Below are 14,812 nucleotides of genomic sequence, written 5' to 3'. Positions count from 1 at the left end.
ATTAGACTATATTTCAAGCGACCGCGATGGTAGGGTTGTAAATGGAGTGCTAAGTTGTGTAATGTGTTTCTCTTTCTTCTTATTGAAACCAATCCTGCACAACTGGACATCTGAACATGTGTTATATATTTTACTGGAGCATTTTCTTCACTTGGACATTTGCAATATTGTCATTAGCATCATTATCTCTTTAGTCTTTACTTTGATTTCACAACCTGGCTAATTACCTTTAGAAATCTCTAACCACTCACAGGTAGTAATTATTAGTCATTATGAAATAAGTGGTACCTCTAATATTTGTGAACTTATTTTTCTGAACCTCTAAACACAGACGTTTAAATACATATGAAAATGGGATAAGCTTCTAATTAATTGTATGCAGACAAATAGCATCACCTATGGAAATCTGTATGTTCTTAAAATGAGAAGATGTTCATGACCAGCAGGGATGCTTATATTTTCAAGGCACTGTACACTTAATAGCACTGGATTTTATTATTGTTTTGCAGTCAGCTGTGCACTACATACACTACATAACAATCCATCATGTCATAGTTGGCATAACATTACCACTCGTTGTGGCTGAGAATGACCATTACAAATAATAAAATTAACGATTTTTGGGACAAGATATTAACTGAATGGAGAACAATATTTTAATGAATCCTGAACGATATCCTCCGTTCACCCTACCATTCACAATAATAGTCAACAACAACAACGACAAAAGTTAAATCAAATCAGGTATAAACCAGGTAATCTTTTTAACAGATGCCCTCAGCGGAAAAACAAAAAAGCACCTGAACAGTGTAATAATTAATAAAAGACGTATATGCGTATTTAATGTGCTACTCAGTGTCGCTAAACATGTCTGCGTTCAAGTGCCACACAGTGCTTATTGAACACGTCAGAATTAGAAGGCGTGGCTGGATGTGGGCGGAGTTGGATGTGGGAGGAGTTGGATGTACAACCCCGCCTTCCTACAGGCTGCAGCGAGACATACTTGCAATAAGGAGCTAACATAACACTAGTGTACACGTAGGGGTTCGATAAAGGGTGGTTGGATTACTCTTCATTCAAAAAGAAACCGCCAGAAGCCACACACTCACTCTCTACTCTACTCACTTCCCCGTTTTCCTTACATCACGTGACTTCTTCAACCAATCATAAATCAGGATGAATATTTGTGATAATAAACAAAGAACAATTATTCCCTTAAATATTTGGACTAAACTTCTGCCAGAATAAAATTTTAAAATATAAAAGATAAAACAATTTAAAACTATAACATTTATTCAGTCTATTGAGAGGAACTGCAGACACAGAAGAAGAACCTGAGTAAGTGCATGCTTGTGCATTCTGTATTTATTTACCAACTCAACTGATCTTGTGGACTTCCTGTGCTGTGGCTCCAGTCACCTGACTGCAAGTATCAACTGAAACCCATTCTAAAGGTGTTAAGTATCACTACTGATTCAATTAGGGAAACAATCAGCTCGAGGGAGTTTCCGCTGTGACCACTCCCTCAGGCCTTTTGTTCTCTACCAAACTGTCAGTGGGCGGTCTCAGCTGGGACAATCAATCACCAACACAGGACAGCTGTGTGAGATCTCCATTACAAAAAATGAATGATCCCTCTGAAGCATCAGCGAAGCGTCAGCCTTTCTGGGGTGAAGACATAACGTGTATCCCAATCGTGTCCCCCAAGCGAGGCCACCAAACAAACAAACTAAATCTAATTTTCCTCTTTCCACAATGTGTCCCTACCCCATCTCTCCTCTCTCTGGAACTCGCAGGCGCTTCTACTTCCACAGACGGAAACGAAACCTTGATAACCTTCGCTCTCTATATCACACATCCACACCCATAACCAATTCCTTCTCAATAGGTCTATGGAACTGTCAGTCTGCAGTAAACAAAGCAGACTTCATCTCCGCCTATGCAAACCATCTTTCACTAGACATCCTAGCCCTCACTGAGACTTGGATCAAACCGGAAAACAGCGTTACCCCCACTGCTCTCTCCATCAACTACAGATTCTCCCATACGCCACGGCCTGGTAAACGAGGTGGTGGTACGGGGCTGTTGATTTCCAACACATGGAAATATACCCAGTTCGAATCATCAGTCTCATACAGCTCCTTCGAATTCCATGCCATCCTGATGACTGCACCAGTAAAAATGTATGTGGTCGTTGTATACCGTCCCCCAGGGCAACTGGGTGATTTCCTAGAAGAACTAGACACCCTGCTTTCATCCATCCCTGAACATGACTGTCCCATCTTCATTCTTGGGGACATGAACATCCACCTTGACACTCCGGCTGCTGCTGACTTCTTCTCTCTGACCCACTCCTTTGAGCTACAGCAAGTATGTACCCCCTCAACTCACAAAGCAGGTAATGCACTTGATCTCATTCTCACCAAACACTGCCTAATTAACTCTGTAAATGTTACTCCTCTACATCTCTCTGACCATTACTTTATTCAGCTCAATGCTTGTCTCCCTCAGCAACCCACTGTGTCCGCTCCCCCTGTCCCCTTCCGGCGCAATCTCCGCAACCTATCTCCCACCCACTTCTCTGCCCTTGTGACTTCTGCTCTCCCACCCCCCAGCACCTTCTCATCTCTTGAGGTCAATGACGCCACAGAGTCACTCTGCACAACACTGAGCTCCTGCTTAGATCGCCTGTGCCCTCTGACTACCAGACCCACAAGACCCATGCAGCCCCACCCGTGGCTTACTGACTCCCTTCGATCAATGCGCACTAACCTCAGAGCTGCTGAGAGGAGATGGCGAAAAACAAAAGACCCACCACACCTGACACAACTACAATCCCTGCTCTCAGCCTTCTCAACAAATGTCACCATTGCAAAAAAGAAATTCTACCAAGACAAAATCAACAATGCTACTGACACCCGGAAGCTGTTTTCAACCTTCAAGTCTCTGCTGAACCCTCCACCTCCACCTCCTGCAACCAACCTCACCGCTGACGCATTTGCTGACTTCTTCACCAGCAAAGTTGCTGCAATCAGCAGCCGGTTTTCTGACCCCTCTACACAGCCTTCGGCTCCCCCTTCAAATCCTCCTAAACCTACTGCTTCCTTCCCTTCTTTCACTCCTCTCACAGAAGACGAGGTATCAAATCTTCTTAGAGGTGGCCATCCCACATCCTGTCCACTGGATCCCATTCCTACCACCCTACTGCAAACAATAGCCTCGTCCATTGTGTCCGCAGCCACTCATGTAATCAATTCCTCACTAACCTCTGGAACATTTCCAAACACCTTCAAGCAAGCTCAAGTAAGACCTCTACTCAAAAAACCTGCTCTTGCTCCTTCTATAGTAGAGAACTACCGACCAGTCTCTCTCCTCCCCTTCCTGTCTAAAATCATTGAAAGAGCTGTCTTTAAGCAGGCAACAAAATTCCTCTCCCAACATAACCTTCTTGACTCGAACCAATCCGGCTTCAAAAGCGGCCACTCGACGGAAACTGCACTTCTGTCAGTAATGGAAGCTCTTAAAGATGCAAAAGCAACAGGTCAATCCTCAGTTCTCATTCTGCTCGACCTATCAGCAGAGTTTGATACGGTCAACCACCACATCTTACTAAACAAACTCACTGACATGGGCTTCAAGAACAATGCACTCTCCTGGTTTGAGTCTTATCTCACTGGAAGATCCTTCAGTGTGTCATGGCTTGGACAAACATCAGCGCGACACCACCTCACCACAGGTGTGCCCCAAGGCTCGGTGCTGGGACCCCTCCTCTTTGCCTTGTACACTACCTCTCTAGGCCCAATCATACATTCGCACGGCTTCTCCTATCACTGCTATGCAGATGACACACAGCTCTATTTATCCTTTCCTCCAGGAGACACTTCAGTGGCAACTCGAATCTCTGACTGTCTCTCTGACATATCTACATGGATGAAGGAACATCACCTCCAATTGAATTTATCCAAAACTGAACTACTGGTCCTCCCAGCCAAGCAAGCTATTCTCCACAACATCAGCATCAAGCTAGGGTCCCTATCAGTGGCTCCCACCAAGGTTGTAAGAAACCTAGGTGTCATGGTCGATGACCAGCTGACCTTCGCAGATCATGTTACCGCTGTAGCTCGATCGTGCCGCTTCTCCCTATTCAACATAAGGAAGATTAGGCCATACCTAACTCAACATACAACACAGCTCCTCGTTCAGATGTTAGTAATCTCCCGTCTAGACTATTGCAACGCCCTCCTGACAGGTCTTCCGACCTGTGCTGTGAGACCGCTACAGATGATCCAGAATGCGGCAGCACGCCTGGTCTTCAACCAACCAAAAAGTGCACATGTCACGCCCCTATTAGTTGAGCTGCATTGGCTACCCTTAGCTGCTCGCATCAAATTCAAATCACTAATGATGGCCTTCAGAGTATTCACTGGTTCTGCTCCCATCTACCTCAATAGACTCTTAAAACCATACGTTAGCGCCTGCCCTCTCCGTTCCTCAAAGGAGCGCCTACTAACACGACCAACCCCCCGTACAGGTCAGTCGAGGCTATTCTCATCTCTGGTACCACGCTGGTGGAACGAGCTTCCAAGCACCATCAGAGCAACAGAAACCCTCTCTGCATTCAAGAAATCATTGAAAACCCAGCTCTTCCGAGAGTATCTTTTGCACTGAATGTCTTTCTTTAATGCACTTATTACTTCCTGGCATATTGCACTTAATGTAAGGTATTTTGTATAATTTGTGCTGTAGTTCGAATGTTAGCTCCTCTTTTGTAAGTCGCTTTGGATAAAAGCGTCTGCCAAATGCATAAATGTAAATGTAAATGTATTGGCCCAATTTAACCCTTACACTAGTGACTATGGAGTGAGATCACTGTCTTTTATGCGAGAGCGCAAAAACCACACTAAATCGAGCAAGTCAGACTCAATGAGTGCACAGAATCATGAAAACCAAGCGAAAACAGCGACAGCGATGTAGTTGTTTTCAGTGCGCGCTCCCGTTTTTTCCTCGCTTCAAAAATTTGAGCTGGCTCTCTTCTCAAAAATCTGCTCGCTTCTCGGTTTTAACAGGAAATACGTCACAGATTCAGAACCTGTAACCGATTCCTAGTGATGGCACTCTTGAATCTGAAGCTTGAAGCACGCACACAAAATTCTCTCATGTTAAATATCTTATAAAGCAAGCCCACATGAGCCTCGCCTATGGAAAAAAAAAAGGCAATGGATTATGGAGAGAGATTAGTCTCAAAATACTTTACAAATGCGTAAATGTTAATCCACAAATTAAACACAAGTCACAGATATGTTCCACTGTTCACAAATGAACACATCTCACGGTCTGCAGTTTGTACAAATACAGTTGTATTCTTAAACACATGGGTTTGGTTTTCATAGATATATCATCATTTTATGCGAAAATAAATATATTTGTTTAAATTTACATTGTATATATTTGTAAAGTCGAAGTCTCGAATTTAAAATGTATTTGTAAATTGTAGAATCTGCGTTTGTGAATCGAGTTTTCTGTGACGTGCATTTGTTCATTTCCTCTCGTATATCCTCTTTGTATATATATATACAAAATATTATAATTATATTAAACTGTACTGTTATTTAATAAACCAAATGAAAATATGAATAAATAAAGTTTTACACACAATAATCTATTTTTGGATTTAGCCAAAAATGATAAAATACAGAACTGATACTTTACATGGGCCGTGAATCTATAATTGGAATGAATTTAATCGCACTGGAGAAAATCTTAGCCATTCCCTCGCCATCAACATTTTACTACACACAACACACTAGAAGGAGAGATACACATATAAAGTATTTGTGATTAGGGCTGTTCCATATCGTATTGTTCGTGATAATATCATCAATTTTTAAAACTATAAAAACTCAATTTATCGTGACTTGTTTACGTAACGACGTCATGCTTTACATGAGTCTTTACATGAGTCACTTAGACACAGTGAAGTAAGGTGGAAAGTGGCTCTGAGGCGGAGGAATCTGCTCCAAAAAGGTAGAGTGACTTCAGTCGTGTGGAGGTGGATTGTTACAAAATATCAGATGAACAATAAACCGTGGTGTTATGTAAGAAATGAAAGAAGCCTGTAACAACAGAAGAAGGAAACACAACTAATCTGTTTCACCTCCTCGAGCAGAAGCACCAGGTGGAGGACGAGGAAAGTTCAACAGCCAATGAGCTCTAACCAAAGCAGATAAACTACACTGACTCTGCACAGACACTATTGTGTGTTTTTTATTTATTGTTTTATTATTTACCGTAAAGCTTTAATGCTACTCTTCATATACTTCCTTACGTTTGCTGTTTAAATTCACACACTACACTTTCTGCTACATTATTAATTTCATACAAAATCAGAATCTTGGAAAGTTACTGTTGTTTCCAAAAAGCAAATGTTTACAGATTTTTTGTCGCTTCTTCTGAATGTTGTCACTGTTACATTTGTAGTAAAATAAATCTTTTTAATAAATAAAAGCGTTTAAGATCATTAATATGTAGTAAATATCAGGGCTGGGCGATAGAACAGAGATATGGAGTGAGGCTACATCACTTATATCAATATTTTAAGTTTTTAAAAGTCTAAATATTGTACAGGGCCATTCTGTGCTCTGCTCACAGCCCCACTCCCACCCGGGTTCTCTCTCTCTCACACACACACAAACACACACACACACACAAACAAACACAAACACACACACACAAACAAACACACACAAACCCACACAAACAATGGAGCAGAGTAACAAAGGGTCGCAGTTGCACGAGAAGCACTGCCTTTCAATGTACAATTATAGGGAAGAGTTAATGAAAACTTTTGTCTTAAACACACATGGACATTTGATTTTCATTTGAATATTGAGAGACGAGGTGGAGCTAACACACAAAACTGAATGTTCTGTTTATAAAATGTTCATAAAACATTTGTTCACATTATTTTTCACAACATATATCGTATATCACTATTCAACTAAAATATATCGAGATATGATTTTCTGTCCATTTCGCTCAGCCCTACTGATGACTGAAGGATGGATTTATTTTTATTTCATTCAGTCTGTTTACATGATTTGTTATTTACACAAAGTACTAGACGTACAGGAGCACACACAGGAGGAAGCACTTTGGTGAAGTCTGCTTCACAGGAAACTCACTTTTAAAGAACAAATAAACTTTCTGCTATTGTTGCTCTGTATGTTTTCTGTTTACAGTTTAACAGCACAGCTATGAGTCTTTTGTTGCGCAGGAAAATAACAGTATTTTATTTAAGGAGCATTATTATTTAATATGTGCCAATAGTTTATTTTTGAGCAATGTCTCATGGACATCTACAGCTGAATGTTAATAAAAGTTCCTGTGTGACATTTGGGACCTGTAGCATTGATTCAGAAGTGTTTTTTTGTTATTATCTCATGAGAAGAAAAATATCGAGATATATATCGTATATCGCCACTCAGCTAAAAATATCTTATCTTATGATCGATATGGATCATATAATGGTCCATATCACCCAGCTCTTTTAAATATATATTATTGAATATAATTCATATTAATATAACAATTTTTAAAGTATTTTCAGTGTTTTATTCATATCACCAAGAATATTGTTATTGTCAAAATTAGGGCCATATCCCCCACCCCTAGTTGTGTTAATAATCCCAGTGGAGTGTTTATTATAATCTAGTAACACAGTCTTTTCCTTTATATTGTATACAAGAACTTAGAAAAAAAATGCCTTTTTTAATTTATAAAATCATGTTTGTGAAGAGTAGAAAATGAATAAAATCCCAGAACTCTGACCTGAGTGTCTCCAGTTTACAGAGTGAACTCTTCAGTGCAGCAGAGAGCTTCTCCACTCCTGAATCCTGCAGGTCATTGTTACTGAGGTCCAGTTCTTTCAGGGAGGAGTTCACCAGTAAAACTGAGCCCAGATCTTCACAAGACTTTTCCCCAAGTTTACACACAGTTAGTCTGTAAAGAGAGAGGACATTACTCACTGAATAGATACAGGAACATTTCTGAAAGGATTAAGAAAGACATGTTGATTTCATTTAAAGGAGAAACAAACAAACAACAACAAAAACAAACAAACAAACAAAAAATACCACTGCAACTCAACTTTCCTCCAGTGGGGGGAGAAAATACTTCATTTAAACATTAAAACACACAGTTTAACAGAATAGAACTGAAGCTTCACAGAAACCTCTTAGAGCAGCTAAAGAGAAATGCCTCAAATAACAAGATAACTTTAGGAATAACAGAGTTCAGTCTGATCTTTTACATTACACTGATCAGACTCTGTGTAGAACACATTATAAGATAAAAAACAAGGAGTCAGTGTCTGTATATCACTATAATAATAAACCTCTGCTCTGGTTCATAGCCTGTATGACTGATAATATCACCATGGGGAGAGTCTGCTGTTGACTGTTACTCCAGCAGTGGAAACACTTTACAGAAGTCCTGAAGTGTTCAGAGAGCAGAGATAATGTAGGAGAAGATGATCTGATTTTTGTGAGTAGTGAATTATAATCTAGGAATCCAGCCCCTGACTTCATCTTAATATTTCATATTGTATGTTACGTGCCAGAGAGGCACTGTTTGTTTTGTTTTCTCCCTCTCCTTTCTTTCACTTCCTCTCTCTCTAGTTTATTACCTGTTCAGCCAATGGGGGAGCTGCTGCCCAAGACTGATGTCCTAATCCTCCTATAGGACGAGCTGTTCACCTGGAAGAGGCTGGACCTCTTGGATATAAAGCCCACCAAGTGGAACAATGAGGGAGAGGAGCTTTTTACCTGTGTAATAATTGAATGCTGCTAACTTATGGTTTGAGGCTTGTTGCTGCTAACTTATGTTTACAGATGTTGCTGCTATTTTGTTTGATGATCTTTGCTGCTAGCTCAAATTGAGATTGTTGTTGCTGTCATTAGCTAGAGTTTGAGGTTTAGTTGTGGTGCTGCTAACTTTACTTTAGCCTAGCTTCACTTTAGCCATTTTAAATCTGTGGATTGCTCTTCCCTTGTTAAATCTCTCTACCACCACTACTGGTGTGGACAGGCAAGTACAGGCACCTATACATTCCATGGTAGGACAAACCCTGTATATACACACACTAGGTAAGGGGTGAGTGCCACAGAAGTATTTTTGGGGCAGGTTAGTTTTATTTGTTACAGAACTTTTGTTTATTTCTTTTCTTTGGCACCATCCACAGTCCACCCAGTAGTAGTCGGTTGGTTTTAGCATTTGAGATTTTTCATAGTCTTCTACTTCTCACATCACTGCTACAACTACATTTGCATTGTTGTATTCTTAAACCATTATCACACCACTACTGCTGCTTTATTGTACCTTGTACTTCACTTTAGATAAAAGCTGAAAAGAGCATTCTGTTGTTCCCTCACTTCCACATTACACCACACATTCCATGTTACACCCATCCCTTGATACCTCTAGATACATCTTACAAAAGAGTGTGGGTGCAACATTGTGTCCTCTAAATAAAATGATAAAGATGTATAAATTTATTGTTGGTGAAGCATAAAAAAATCAAGACTGAACTGACAGAACTGACCTGAGTATCTCCAGTGTACAGTGTGAACTCCTCCATCCCTCAGAGTCCAGCTTCACTCCTGAATCCTGCAGGTCAGTGTGACTGAGGTCCAGCTCTTTCAGGGGTGAGTTTGGTGAGTTCAGAGCAGAGCAGAGACTTTCATAGGAATTCAGGGTGAATTTACAGTCTGTGAGTCTGCAAGGTAAAGTAAATACAGGAGAAAGTGAAGTTAAAATAGAGAATGTGAAATTCAGACTCATGTGAATCAGGAATTATGAGATTTTCATACAGCAGTATTTCTCCAATATTAATTATTCAGGGGTGTGTACATTATGAGCTCAATCTGAACATTTGTTCTGAACGTTATTCTGAATATTTTAGTGCTATTTACATTCTATTTCCTCATGGAATTTCACTCCAAACTAAACTTTGTGAGGGTAACTACAGCCAACTGGAGCAGGACACACACATTATCCACATGGACATTCAACTCACAATCACACAACTCTCACCTGAGTGTCTCCAGTTTACAGTGTGAACTCTTTAGTGTCTCAGAGATAAGCTTCACTCCTGAATCCTGCAGGTCAGTGTGACTGAGGTCCAGCTCTTTCAGGGGTGAGTTTGGTGATTTCAGAACAGAGCAGAGACTTTTATAGGAATTCAAGGACCAATTAAAGCGAGACAATCTGTAAGGAGAAGTAAACACAGTGTAGAGTTAAAACAGAGAATGTGAAACTCACCCTCACAGGAATCAAGAATTATGACGTGTGGAAAACACTACTGTTTTAAATTTGGGGTCTGTGTGTTATAAACGTTATTAAGAGACACAAACAATGAGCTCAATCTGAACATTCATTCATTTTCTGTAAGTGCTTCGTCCTGTTCAGGGTCACGTGGGTCTGAATCCTCCCCAGAATCACTGGCTGCAAGAGGAACACTCCCTGGACAGGGCCCCAGTGCATCACAGGTCTTCACTCACTCACCCATTTGACATTTATGAGGTCTTTTATGATTTAGGATTCACACTGACATTTATGATCACACTTAGAGGAATACTATGTAAAAATGGGCTTTTTTGTCTCCCGAGCGCCCCCTACCTGTTGCTGAGTGTAATTCACACGTATAGTACCGTAATCAAAAGAAGTTTTACACACACCTCTCTCTCTCTCTCTCTCTCTCTCTCTCTCACACACACACACACACACACACACACACAACTTCTGAGCTGACGAATATAATACAAGTGGCACGACCCTCTCTCTGTCTCTATCTATAATGTCTGTATCAGGAGAACCGAGATAAATACTACTTGTAGTGAACTAAACACTCGTGAGCCGTAAAGCGTTACTCAATTCTCCACCCCTTGATTTTGAAGCTGCAATTGAATTAAATTGAAGAACAATTTAAAGTCACCTGCTTGTATTAATGACTGTAACTGGTTTGTATGTGTATTAACAATCACTTCAGGGGGCGGGTCAGGACAACAATTATATACGTTCAGGTGAGTTGAGATAAAAGGAGATAATATTCAGGTCCAGGATTTAAACTGAAATTTTCTTTAATTTGTCTTGTCCATTAATATTAATCTGGTACAGGTCTCCACATGTAAGTAGAAGTGGGTGTGGTGTTCTACACAGAGATAATAAACAAATACAATTAGAAACACTGGTCTATGAGTAATCCCCTTATTACAAACACAACTTAAAACGTCCATAATAAATAAACATCATTAAAGGCTTGTCACGAGGCTAAGACCTGACTATAAATGAACTGAAGATGTACAACATAAATGCACATACATTACTTATCACAGCTAAAAGTAATCTACTCAATACAAGGTACACATCACACAAACATTTAATGGATGCATTTAATTAGGAAAAACATAAACTACGGACATGTACTGCATCATGCACAGGCTTACACACCTCCACTAGGTAAAGCTAGTAGCTAGCAGCTGACTTCCCCAAATTACTTACAAACACTCGACAAAACAAAACACAGTGAAAATATATATATTTCGGTCTTATACAACCAAAGATAAAGCACAAATAAGGTTACTCATGTTCAGTGGACGCACACAGATAATAAGACCGATTAAATGAAGACATGCCAATACCTCTCTGAACCACGTGTGTTAGCAGGATTATGCATCGGTGCATTCGGGTAGCCGCCTAGTGGCGGAAATTAGAACTACATACAAAACACTGAACTACAGGCATACTAGACTTGAAGGATGAAAACAGGTAAATGAACAGTCTCTTGTACATGCTGCAGTGAAGGGCAATGAAACTCCGCCACTGAACTGATTTAGTCTGGAGAAATTCTTATGAAAAGACTTTTCAGGCACTAAATTAACTCCCAGATCCATGTGGAAGACCTCAGTAAATTGTGTTGATGAGAACATTCAGTAAAATGCCCCATTTGATAAAAATAATATAAGAACATAGTGAACATGTGCTGTGTGTAAAATATGAAGTGAATCATGAAGCTGAAGCAGCAGAGCCACGCCGTCAAACCTCCACAATCTGATATTTCAAACACTTTCACACATTTCTGTCAGAAATTAAAAGATAAAAAGCGTGTCTTACCTGAGTATCTCCACTTTACTGTTTGAACTCTTCAGTCCGTCAGAGATCAGCTTCACTTCTGATTCCTGCAGCTCAGTGTGACTGAGGTCCAGCTCTTTCAGGGAGGAGTTTGGTGATTTCAGAGCAGAGAAGTGAACTTCACAGGAATTCATGGTGAGTTTATACACATTCCGTCTGCAAAGCAAAGTAAATACAGCACAGTTCAAACAGAATGTGGATTTCAGACTCAGAATCAGTTTAATGAGATTAATGAGTAAAATAATACTTTCCATTATTTACATTATTCAGAGGGGCATTAATAACAGACTCAGTCTGAACATTTTTTCTGAATATTGTTCTGAATATTTTCAGCACTGTTTGCATTCTCTTCTCCACATGAACTTTCACCCCCAAAATTAAACTCTCTTTAAACTCCCTCTCACTTCAGGAGGCAGAAACGGGGGAAGAGAGAGTTACAGTCAGATGAAGACAGTGTTGAGGACTAGTCTCAATGGAAAACAACTACAATCTGCTCTAAATGTCACCAAAATAACCAATAAATTCATTTGTTAAATGTCAGTTACAGCTTCATCCTGATCAGGGTCACGGTCGGATCGGAGTCTTATTAAAAAATCACTAGGAGCAAGGCAGGAATATCACATTCTCTCTCATTCACTTACACACACACATCTTCTTAAACACGTGTCAACACACACACACACACACACACACACACACACACACACTAGTGCACTAGGGGCAGTCATCCTCGGAGCCTGAGGAGCAGTTGGGGGTTGGTGCCTTGCTCAAGGGCCCCTCAGCCGTGGACTGAAGGAGGACAGTGCTTTTCCTTCACTCCCCCCACCCCCAATTATTCCTGCGGGTCGTGGGGATTAAATCAGAGACCTTCCAGCCCCAAACCCTCTTTTCTGACCACTACACCACAGCTGTCCATTTATAACACCTGAAATATTAAAACTAAGACTTTACCTCAAAGATGAACCACCAAATGTTCCTAATAAACACACTGAGGTGACTGGTTTAAAACCTTGTAACGTAAACAATCTCAGAGCCATCCTCTGCACCATTAAATGGAAAACTATGTGAGCTTTGAATGTTGAATATCAGAAACATTTAGATCACTTCTGTCCAAATCACAGACCAACCTTTATTAAATGTTCTGTGTAAAACTAGAGCAAATCTTACTGTTTCTACAAACCTTTTCAATTCAGTAACACACAGAAATCTCACCTGATTATCTCCAGTGTACAGTGTGAACTCCTCCATCCCTCAGAGACCAGCTTCACTCCTGAATCCTGCAGGTCAGTCTGACTGAGGCCCGGCTCTTTCAGGGGTGAGTTTGGTGAGTTCAGAGCAGAGCAGAGACTTTCATAGGAATTCAGGGTGAATTTACAGTCTGTGAGTCTGCAAGGTAAAGTAAATACAGGAGAAAGTGAAGTTAAAATAGAGAATGTGAAATTCAGACTCATGTGAATCAGGAATTATGAGATTTTCATACATCAGTATTTCTCCAATATTAATTATTCAGGGGTGTGTACATTATGAGCTCAATCTGAACATTTGTTCTGAATGTTATTCTGAATATTTTAGTGCTATTTACATTCTATTTCCTCATGGAATTTCACTCCAAACTAAACTTTGTGAGGGTAACTGCAGCCAACTGGAGCAGGACACACACATTATCCACATGGACATTCAACTCACAATCACACAACTCTCACCTGAGTGTCTCCAGTTTACAGTGTGAACTCTTTAGTGTCTCAGAGATAAGCTTCACTCCTGAATCCTGCAGCTCAGTGTGACTGAGGTCCAGCTCTTTCAGGGGTGAGTTTGGTGATTTCAGAACAGAGCAGAGACTTTTATAGGAATTCAAGGACCAATTAAAGCGAGACAATCTGTAAGGAGAAGTAAACACAGTGTAGAGTTAAAACAGAGAATGTGAAACTCACCCTCACAGGAATTAAGAATTATGACGTGTGGAAAACACTACTGTTATAAACTTGGGGTCTGTGTGTTATAAACGTTATTAAGAGACACAAACAATGAGCTCAATCTGAACATTCATTCATTTTCTGTAAGTGCTTCGTCCTGTTCAGGGTCACGTGGGTCTGAATCCTCCCCAGAATCACTGGCTGCAAGAGGAACACTCCCTGGACAGGGCCCCAGTGCATCACAGGTCTTCACTCACTCACCCATTTGACATTTATGAGGTCTTTTATGATTTAGGATTCACTAAATTAAAAACACTCGACAAAACAAAACACAGTGAAAATATATATATTTCGGTCTTATACAACCAAAGATAAAGCACAAATAAGGTTCCTCACGTTCAATGGACGCACACTGTTAATGAGACCGATTCAATGAAGACCGTTTCATGCCAATACCTCTCTGAACCACGTGTGTTAGCAGGATTATGCATCGGTGCATTCGGGTAGTCGCCTAGTGGCGGAAATTAGAACTACATACAAAACACTAAACTACAGGCATACTAGACTTGAAGGATGAAAACAGGTAAATGAACAGTCTTTTGTACATGCTGCAGTGAAGGGCCATGAAACTCCGCCACTGAACTGATTTAGTCTGGAGAAATTCTTATGAAAAGACTTTTCTTTCCTAACATTTACTTCTGTAAAACTTGTTT

The 14,812-nt window shown here is 40.3% G+C and overlaps 1 pseudogene; it reads right to left on the bottom strand.

The window, feature by feature from the left end:
- The window catches only part of LOC136678373 (NACHT, LRR and PYD domains-containing protein 12-like), a 62,502-nt pseudogene that overhangs the window by 22,440 nt on the left and 25,250 nt on the right, over window positions 1-14,812 (bottom strand).

Source organism: Hoplias malabaricus, chromosome 2 (genome assembly GCF_029633855.1).
Source record: "Hoplias malabaricus isolate fHopMal1 chromosome 2, fHopMal1.hap1, whole genome shotgun sequence".
In the NCBI taxonomy this organism is placed as follows: Eukaryota; Metazoa; Chordata; class Actinopteri; order Characiformes; family Erythrinidae; genus Hoplias; species Hoplias malabaricus.
Note: the sequence above shows the minus strand (reverse complement) of the source record. Positions and strands in the feature narration are given on the sequence as shown.